Source organism: Fukomys damarensis, unplaced genomic scaffold (genome assembly GCF_012274545.1).
Source record: "Fukomys damarensis isolate Sample0158 unplaced genomic scaffold, DMR_v1.0_HiC HiC_scaffold_14, whole genome shotgun sequence".
Lineage (NCBI taxonomy): Eukaryota > Metazoa > Chordata > Mammalia > Rodentia > Bathyergidae > Fukomys > Fukomys damarensis.
The window spans coordinates 43300833-43311377 of record NW_022900926.1 but is presented as its reverse complement, the minus strand read 5'-3'; the positions used below and the strand labels follow the sequence as shown (position 1 = coordinate 43311377).

General features: G+C 39.1%; 1 long non-coding RNA gene across 1 annotated transcript; it reads right to left on the bottom strand.

The window, feature by feature from the left end:
* Positions 1-454: 454 nt before the first annotated feature.
* Positions 455-7799, bottom strand: LOC104866861. Its single transcript, XR_781588.1, has 3 exons — positions 7411-7799; positions 1545-1627; positions 455-773 (listed from the first exon to the last, which is right to left on the bottom strand). It is a non-coding gene; the product is annotated as an uncharacterized LOC104866861 (long non-coding RNA).
* Between the last annotated feature and the right edge of the window lie 2746 nt (positions 7800-10545).

Sequence of the window (10545 nt, the reverse complement as noted above, 5' to 3'; positions counted from 1 at the left end):
ACAAAAAAAAAAAAAAAAAAAAGGATATACCTTTGATATTCATCTACAAAAACAAATTCTCATGAAATATAATTGTGCCCAGAAATATAAAATGTCCAGTGACCTGATAAAGTTGATTCCTAAAACTCTGAGAGGAGTTTTCCTCTCAACCATACTTCTAGATTCTGTAGCTGGGAGAAACATCTTCAGACACAAAGGATTAACGATTGTATTTGTCCTAAAACCTTTGCTTGCTTTCTCCAGTCTCAAGTCCCCCTTCTTTTGGTGAGGCCTTCAGTTTCTTTCATCCATTTGTGGACATATTCATTTGTTTATTGTGTTATTTATTGCTGTGTAACAAATTAACCCCAAAATTTAGGGACTTTGTAACAAACAGCAAGTAATGAGACCACCCATGCAGGTTAGTGAGAGCAAAGAGGTACAGGCTTTATTCACCTGGGTAGCAGTGGGCTCACAGAAAGCAAGAGATGATCAGCACTGAACAAAGAAAAGGCAGGAAGCTATATAGGGCATTGGAAGAGAGGGCTGGCACATATAAGGGTCAGAACAAATATTTGTGGTCGAGGTCCATGCAGTGATCAAGCAGATGTATGGATATTTTCAGGTCACTTGACATTGGAAAGATGCTATACTTTGTAATTGTTATCTCTTTGTTGGGAACACCCCGTCCTGTGTTCTGTGTTCTCTCTGCTCCAAGATGGCATGTCTTTTGTCGGGCGGAGACAGTACCTGCATCGTCTGCCTGTATTGTTGTGTTTTTTTGTCAGCTGTAGCTGAGATTAAAGAGCATATTCGTTAACCAGTTCACAACCAGGTCAAACCTGACAGACTTAAAACTATACACATTGGTTATCTCTTAATGTGTGAGGGCCAAATATCTGGGCATGGCCTTGTTTAGAGTCCTTTGCCTTGGTGTCTGTTATGTGGCTGGGATTGGTGCTGGGATCTCATCAGAGGCCAACTGGGGAAGAGTCCACTCCCAAACTCCTCTGGTGGATTGCAGAATTCCTTGTGGATTGTTGAACCTCAGCTCCTCTGGAGGACACCCTCAGCTCCTTGCCATGCGAGCTTTTCCAACATCACAGCCTGCTTCATTGAAGCACTCAGGCCAAGAAGGTTTCTAGCAGGGAAGCTACCAACTTTTGTAAGGTAGTAATGGAAGTGGCACCTCTTTAGTATTGTCTTACTGTATAATTTAGAAGCAACCTGCTCAAGATAAGGAGATTGCACAGGCTGAGAAGACTAAGAAATCAGAAGGAGTTCATATGTGAGCAAAATGCCTGGTGGTGCCTGTCCTTGAGGAAGTATTTTTGCATCTAAAACCACTCCAATCACTCTTCCTGCTTCAGACCACAAGGCGTAGATGCATACTGGAAGCCTTTTCTTCCTACTTTTAGACAGCTGTCCTACGTTTCAAGTGGCAGGTCTTAATTGCTCTCCCTTGCACCTACAGCAACCATGATGTCAGCAAGCTTGCACCAGAGTTTTAATTTCTCATGACTTCTAGATTAGAGTAGGAGATAAGCAACCTTGCAGTTTTTTACCTGAATGTGTCTTTCCCCTGTGTGAGGAGGGGCTAGGAGCATTCCCCACATTCCGCCTCAGTGTGCTTCCTCCCTGACGGGCCCTGCACAGGAGAGAAGTGGCAGCCTTTGAACTCCCTATCTGATTTTAGAGTCTCAGCACTGAGGCTACCCATCAGGTCCAGCATGTTCAGTTTTCTACTGGATTTTTGTTGAAGCATCTTGAAAGTCCAGAATTCTAAGATGCACTGGCTTGCATTTGCTGGCTAGTTATCCAGATACTTAATTAATCATTCACAATAAAAATAAAAAACCCACACCAGTTCTAACATAGTTCAGTAAGTTTAAAGTCTTAGACCAGTAAAGGAAAGCTGGTCATGGTGGTGCACGCCTGTATTCCCAGAATTTGGGAGGCTGAGGCAGGAGGATTGCTGTGAGTTTGAGGCCAGCCTGGGCTATCTAGTGAGTTTAAGGCCAGCCTGGACTACATGGTGAGACCCTGTCTCAAAAACAAAAAACAAACAAACAAAACAGTAGAGGTTACATTGGTAAGCTGAAGCCACAGTGCAATATCAGAATTGGCCATTCAGAGGAAGTCTACACACCAAGTGTTGGTTGTACAAGCCTGGAAATCTATTTCTTAATTGCTTTTATCTCCTGGTGACTCAATGAGAATCTTTTTAGCTAAGACTTATTCCAGGTTTGCATAATAACAAGAAGAATACAGCTCAGCTCTCTCCTCCATAATGGCTTTGCTACTGCCCCACAAACTTGAATCATTTCTTGATTTTCCAACACATGGAAAAATGATAGTGTAATATTTTGGAGGCACCTCATATGTTTGGTTAAAATGTTATGCTCTTTGCCTTCTCAGGTAATACACTTTGTGGGTCAGAATAGAATTTGGGAATATTTGATCTATAGTAGCGTTTATCTTTCCCTCCTACCTCCTGAAGACAGCACCATGCTGTGCAAGAAGTAAGCCTATTGGGCATGGTGATGCATGCCTGTAATCCCAACACTCAAGAAGCTGAGGCAGAAAAAAACACCACAAGTTTAAGGTTAGCCTGGGCTACATATAGTGAGACATCCATAAAACATAAAGAAAACAAAAAAACCAAGAAGTTAACCTCTATGCATACTGAATGAACAATCACAGCCGTAAGTCTGTGGATAGGAGAGTGGCCTGGCAAGTTCGTTTGAAAGGCCTTCTTCCTCCTCTTCCTCCTCCTCCTCCTTTCTTTTACTCCTTCTCTTCCTCCTCCTCCCTCTCCCTTCTTCTTCTCCTCCTTCTTCTTCTATTTTTTTGTATGGGGGCTTTTGAACCCAGGGCTTTCACACTTAACTACTTCCCCAACCCTTTTTATTTTTTTATTTTGAGGCAGGCTCTCACAAAGTAGCTAATGTGCCCAGGCTGTCTCAAATTTACAATCCTGCTGCCTTAGCCTCCTAGAGTGTTGGGATTACAGGTGTGTATCACCATGACTTGCTTTGGGAAAGACTTTTTCGCAGTTCCTGCAGGCAGTCTGAGTGGGCAGCATGTGGTTCACAAAAGCCACACAACCTCCACAGACCCTAGGCCAAATACATGCGATAGTCAATTTTTTTATGCTTAAAAAAAGAAGGAAAAAATCTCAGATTAAAGCTGTATAGAGGGTAATTGCCATTTACTTAACTCTAACTTGGATTACATAGCTCACTAGGCTTTATTTGAACCCCTTCTTTTTAGAGGAATTTAACCATCTTCAACACATTTCACTTCTTTACTCAAGATGCTTTTTTCTCAAAAACAGTGAAACTAAGGATTCTATTAGGAACAGCATGGTTTTTATTTTCTTTTACTATTTCCATTTACCTAAAGGACAGGTGATTAGAATTTCATCTCCTTCAACTAGGTGAGGAGTTGAAGCACAAGTAAGGGGCCCAGAGTGTCACAATGCCCTTTGTTTTGCTCTTCAGAGCAGTGAGTTTTCAGCCTTGGAGGCTGCTAGGCTTCCATTGTTAGGAAAGTCCCCTGGCTTTACGACTGGTGACTCATTCCCCCATCTCAAAACTCTCTTCTGGCCACTATATATGTCAGGGAGAGGAGGGACAATATGAATTGTTTCTTGGGCAAAAGGGTATTGTGATAACAAATTGCTTTTCATCCACTGCTTCAAGGAAAAAGATAAGCTGAAAATGTGTACTCTGAGTTGGATCCTCCTCATGACTCCCCAGTCCTAGCAACAGGACCATTTTCCACCTTTCCAGAGGCACCAAACAAGTCAAGTCTTTTCAAATCTTCCTTTCCAAAGCCTGCGCACCCGTCCTTTTCAGTCTACCTCATCCATCCACTCAGTGACTATTATGGGACTCAGTAAAATGTAAGACATATATCAGCTAGGATGGATAGAAATAAGAATAAGACTAATTTCTCACCAGTAAGAAGCTTGAAGAATCTTAAATGTTCTTAAGAGCCACAATTATCAACTCATCCTCAGGGGTTTTCCTCTGATGTTAGAAGAAACTGAAGTCTAATCTCCTATATGCTATCGCTGAGTCATATGCTCTATCAATTACTCTACTGAAAAATTAATACTCCCAATTAAACATTTTAGTCATGTCATTTGGTGGAGTTAAACCTTTCCATAGTTCTTCACTGATCACAGGATGAAGGTGAATCTCTTAATTTCAGTATTTAAAAGCTTCTACAATATGGAATGAATTTATTTGTTGATCCTACAACTCCCCAATATAAAATTTCTGCTTGGACAAATTGGCCATATTACTATATTAAAGGACATCACATCCTTTCTTGCACTTTACTCTATTCGCGCAGTCAAGAAAGTATTAGATGGCTTTGTGTGACAGTGCTGTGATAAGAGTTGGGTCATCATTTCTGAATTCAAAAAGCTTCTTGTTTCATCAAGGATGTAGGCAAAGAGATTGACCATGGCAACAACAAAAGGAGGATTAGATGTGACAAAACACTCGCTGTGACAGAAGCCCACAGAACCGTGTGTAATGCAGCCTTGGAGAAGTAAAAGAATGTCACTCAGAGAAAGTGACAAATCGAGTACCTGAATGATCAAGTGACATAGGTTGAGGAGAAGTTAGGTAACAAATTGAAGAAAATATGTAACAGACAGGAAAACAGTGTAGTCAATAGTCTGGATGAGAATATGATAGATTTGAGTAACTGAAAACACAAGGAACATGGAATACAGTGTGTGTATGAGTGTGTGTTAGATCAAATGCAGTGTATGTGTATGCATGTGTGTGTTAGAGCAAATGCAAGAGAAAAGGCTGAAGAGGGAAGCAAGGCTAGATAGCGAAGGCCTCCTTATCCAGGTTAAAGGAGTTCAGGCTGGACTGGTGTGGAGCAGCAGTGCTATGATGAGATTTGGTGGCCATCTAGAGAATGTCACGCCCCGTCCCATACATCATTACTGTTCCTGTCAGTCTTTTTCTTCTCACTCTATACAGATCTTCTCCACTCTGCAGATTTAAGCCTCACATTTTGTATTCACTCTTTTAAACATTCCAGCACACAATCATCGATTCTTGATTACTCGAGTACCTTGGACTAATAATCATACATAAACTTGCCTTGACATTCAATTTTGTTTATATGTCTAATACTCTCCTCCCTTAAAAAACATATATATATGGTTTCCTGTCTTCTTACAGGAATATATATATATATATACATATCTTCTTACAGGAATCAGCAAACTTTTTCTATAAAGGGCAAGATAGTAAATGTGTTAAGGTACTCAGGCCACAGATGGCTTCTGTCACAACCATAAAACATTAACAAATGGGCATGTTCTGATAAAACTTTATTTATAAAAATAGCAGGAGGCTGGATTTGTCCTACAAAATGTACTTTGCTAATTCATGGCTCATAATATCCACATAGCACAGCCACACGTAATAGGTTTTCAGTAAATATTTGTCAGATGAATGAAGAGACAAGAGTGGAATATTTCGAAAAGTTACCAAGTAAGGCTTTCCTCCTAGGCTTGTTATTAAAAACTTTAAAATCTCTGATGTATTTTTCTGCATTAGTCCTTGAAGTATGAAAAATCTAACTGACTCATTCCTTGAGAATTCAAGTTCTTATAGAATCTTAGAAGAATCACATGGGAAGTTTTCCTAAAGCAATGCAGAGACAAGTATATCACTGGTGGGACTCAAATTCTTATGGTAAGGGTTATACCTGCCACTGATATCATCACACAGTCATGCCAGCCTATGTGAAGTATGTGTTGGTGTACCATTTGTCTAATGTTTTGCCACTTAGATGTTTCTTCTGTCTAGTATCCTAGCCCATTGCTCTTAAATTCCACCTTCCCTAGAGTCCTAGGACACAGATAGAGCTCTGCCATATTCTTTGCAACTACATAAGCATGGCCTTTATTCCTTTTGTCAGTGCCTTGTTCCTTTTTTGTACCTGAGACCTCTTCAGAATTGCCTTTGTCATCTATCTGTTTACCAACATTTTGGGAGGCTTTTTGGGGAGGGGGTTGAGACAGGGTCTCACTTTATAGTTCAGGCTGGCCCTGAACTCACTATGTAGCTCAGGCTGGCCTCAAATTAATGGCGATCCTCCTGCCTCTGCCTCCCAAGTGCTGGGATTACAGGCATGAGCCACCACACCCGGCTCTTTTTTTGGCTTTTTGTTTGTTTGTTTGGGTTTGTTTTTGGTACGGGGGATTGAACTAGGGACTTTGTGCTTATGAGGCAAGCATAGTGCCATGGAGCTAAATCACTGGCCTTTTTGTTTTTTTTTTTTTTGGTTTTGGTTTTTTGAGACAGGATCTTGATATGTACACAGGCTGGATTTGAACTCATTATGTAGCCCAGATTGGCCTTGAATTCACACTGATTCTCCTTCCTCGGCTCCTGAGCGCTATGAGATTACAGGCTCCTACCAACATTCTGATAATCATGACCATCTAAGTAATATCTACAGAGTTTCAGACATTTCCAAAAATTCTTCTCTTTCTTTGAGCACTCACCAAAATTACCCTTAATACTCTTCTTATGGAAATCTAGGCCTTTTCTAGCCTGATCCTACAAATTATTCCCAGCATCTGCCTGTTGTCCAGTTCCAAACATATGTCCACATTTTCAGGAATTTTTTATAACAATAGTCTACTTCCTAGTACTAAATTTCTCTTAGTCCATTTCATATTGCTATAACATAATTCCTGACACTGGATAATTATAAAAAGCAGAGGATTTTTTTTTTTTTTTCAGATCAGGGATTGAACCTAGGGCCTTTGCACTGAGCTACACCTGCAGCCTTTTTTTTAAATTTTGAAATGGAGCCTCAGAAGTCACTAAGCTGCTCAAACTTGGGAGCTTCCCAAAGTGCTAGGATTACTGGCATGTACCACTCAACTTTAGATTTATTAATATTTACACTTTTGGAGGCTGGAAGTCCAAGGTTAGAGAGGGCGCATCTGGCAGGGGTAGTCTGTTGTGTCATTCAGTGGCAAGAGAGCATGTTCACAATGGAGTAGGGGAGAAAAGAAGGGGAAAGAACTTATCTGTTATCAGGAATCCACCCCATGATAACCAGCCCACTGTCTTGACACTGGCATTAATCACTTCATGAGGGCACAGAACTCATGACCCAGTGACTTCTTAAATATCATACCTGGCATCACTGTTGCACCGGGGACAAAGTGTAAGACACATGAACTTTGAGGGACACATTCAAACCATAGTACCATTTTATAGATTTGAAAACTGATTCTTGAATAAGTAACTGGCTTGGGGTTTTAGGATTGTTTGCTTACTAAGAATAAATAAACCTAGTATTTGAACCTAGTACTATCTGATGTCAAAGTACAAGGTTTTGTTTGGTTGTAATTTACTCTATATTAAACAAAGATACCTTAGAATCTTTCTCTTCCGTCATTGTGTCTCATAAGTCCAAGCGTATAGGCTGCCCTATGCTTTGTCTGAGGTGGTAGGTATGTAACAATGCACATAGCACTGGACACAGAAATGAGCAAAGGAAGGGTCCTCCCAGGGAGGCAAGGGGCATTTTAGGGTAAATTGTATTACTGAGCTATTGGACAGGAGAATTTAAACTATGAAAAATGAATAGGTCTGATGTTTCTCTCACTAACTTCATCTTAGACTCAAGTTTTCTGGTAATAACTAGTGAGTTGCAGTGAAATTGCTTCTCTCCCATGGCCCATTTGAGATGTGTCATGAACGATGTCTTACATAAGGCTCCCTTGTATGGTTTAACCAACTACATAGAACTGAGTCCTCCAAAAACAGAGGCTTATGTCCAGGTTTTAAAAACCACCAACCAACCTGTATCCAGAAACAGTCATTCATTTAGATGTACAGGAACTGAGAGACTTCAGAAATGCTCCAAGTCAAACGGCACAGGGTAGAAAACAAACAGCAGCAGCTTGCTTGCATGTTTCCAGGAATCACCCAGCCCATTAAAGAAAACAACCGCAGGTCTGTGAGTTAACCAGTTCAAGTCTGGAAGTCCTACTCCAGGACTCAGCATTGCTTTACCATGTGAGAGTACAAAAGAGAATAAAAATTCAGAGTTCAAGACCATGAAAATAGGTTAGGAATCTAATGAAAAATCAGAACGTCTGTTTCATCAGTTACCATCAATCCTAAGCAGTAGGTACATAAATAAATACTGTAATCACGTATATAGTCACTAAAACTAAAAAACAACCTAAATATCCATTAATGGAAGAAGGCTAATAACTTAAGTACTCACATTGTGGAACTGAATGACAAGAAAAAGGAAATTCTAATGGACACTATTAAGTACTCAAATGAATAGCTGTCTGTGTTATCTAGTTGAATAACAAAAGCAAATGGCAAAATTGTGTATAGTTTGGCAAGATTTATGTATCAAAAAGCAGAAAATAAAACTAAATTTGTCCAGCTCCATTTTTTCTGAGAGTAAATACACTGGGATACACAGTAAACTGATTCCTTTGGATAAGGAATAAAGACAAACAGGGACTTTGATTTTACTTATAATATTTAATTTTTATAAGGAAGATGTACTTATGCATTTGTTATTTGGTTATAAATTAGTAATAAATATTGAAGAAGTCTTAATAATTTAAATTGAAAAAAGACTTTAGGATGAGAATCCCACCTAGATATCTGCTAAATCCATGTAAGAAAAAAAAAAAATGTGTTTTTGGGGGAGAGGGGATGCTGGGGATTGAACTTCATGGCTTTGGGCATTCTAAGCACATGTTCTACCACTGAGCTATGCCTTTAGTTGCAGAAAGAAAACTTAAATAAGAGATTTAGACTTCTCAAGGAAAAATCTCAGTTGTTAGTGTTTTAAGACCAAGACACAATAACTAAATGAAATGAGGAAGACTTTCTTATGGAAAGTTTTATTTTTTAAAATTTATTTTTATTTTTTTGGTACCAGGGATCGAACTTGGGTCCTTGCCCTTGTGAGGCAGACAGCGGAATCACTGAGCTAAATCCCCAGCCCCTGGAAAGTTTCATTACTAGGAAATGTTTAATGAATATATTTAAAGAGTTAATAACCCTCCAAGTTAAGAGTTAATAAAATATCCAGAGTTATGGTTAGTTTTCTAACAGATGAGCAATTACTGACTAGTAATTTAAAAGGTGTAAGAATTATGTTCATACTAGCAGCAGAAAAGCATAAAATAATCTAGAATGTATAGGATCTGAATTGCAAAAATTTAAGATTGAAATAAATGAAGAAACAGATTATGTTGTTAGAAAACACTGTTTAAAAGGATGAATAAAACATTCTCAAATTAATTTCTAAGATTAAGGCAATTTCAATGAAAGTCCCAGTGAAATTTTGTCTTATTATTGGAAGTTGAGGACATAATTCTAAAATTCAGTTTGAAGAACAGACTGATGAGAAAAATCAAGACTTTTTTTTTTCAGTACTGTGGGCCTTTGCATTGAGCTACATCTTTGGTCCTTTCTCTCTCTCTCTTTTTTTTTTTGCTTTTTTTTCTCAGCCATTTTTATTTTTTTATTTTAAGACAGGGTCTCAGGGCCAGGGATTTAGCTCAGTGGTCCTGCCACCTGCTTTGCAGGTGCAAGGACCCGAGTTCGATCCCCGGTACCACACACACACACACACACACACACACACACACACACACACAGTAAGACAGGGTGTCTCTAAGTCACTAAATTGCCCAGTCTGGCATCAGGCTTGTTATCTTCCTGCTTCTGCCTCCTAGAGTACTGCCATGTCTATCTCAGACTTCTCTTGATTTATTTTATTTTAAAATACAGCACAGAGTTCATCCAAAAGTCCTGCCCTTAGTTTTACAATTTTGTGGCATTGACATTAAAAATAAAAAGAATTAGTGCAATAGAATATAACATAACCTGAAAGTCTGTCTGTCTCTATTCATGTACAGTATTTGAGAGACATGTCACAAACCAACTACGAAAGGAAAGATTATTCAACTGATATTTTAAAAAATTATTCTTATGGAAAATAACAACAAAATCTACATTATTTCCAGTGTTTTGTCTTCAAAATTTCCATATAATCATAAATTCCATAGTTTTATTTGAAAAACAAGGAATGCAAACATGTACTAATAAAAATTGAAATTCATAGAGAAGAATATTCTAAGCATAAAGAAAGAGATCATACAAGGAAAGATCATTTTGAACTCTTTCACAGGCTTGAATTGCGCAATTGCAGGGGAAGCCTTGGAGATTCCTTAAGCCTGCACAGGCACAGCAGGGTCCTGTCTGTGTAAATCAAAAATCACCATTATCCCAAATTAGATAAAGGCAGAACTGAAAAGCATTTCAACATGTATGACAGGGCTGGGGATTTAGCTCAGTGGCTCCACCGCTTGCATTGCAAGCGCAAGGACCTGAGTTCGATCCCTGGTACCAAAAACAAAAACAAAAAAAAAATCATGTATGACAAAGAGAAGCAGACAGAGTGATCTTCCTCCACCCAGCAGACTCTCTTTTCTCTGTCACATCAATGACTTCCATCAGACGCCAAGCA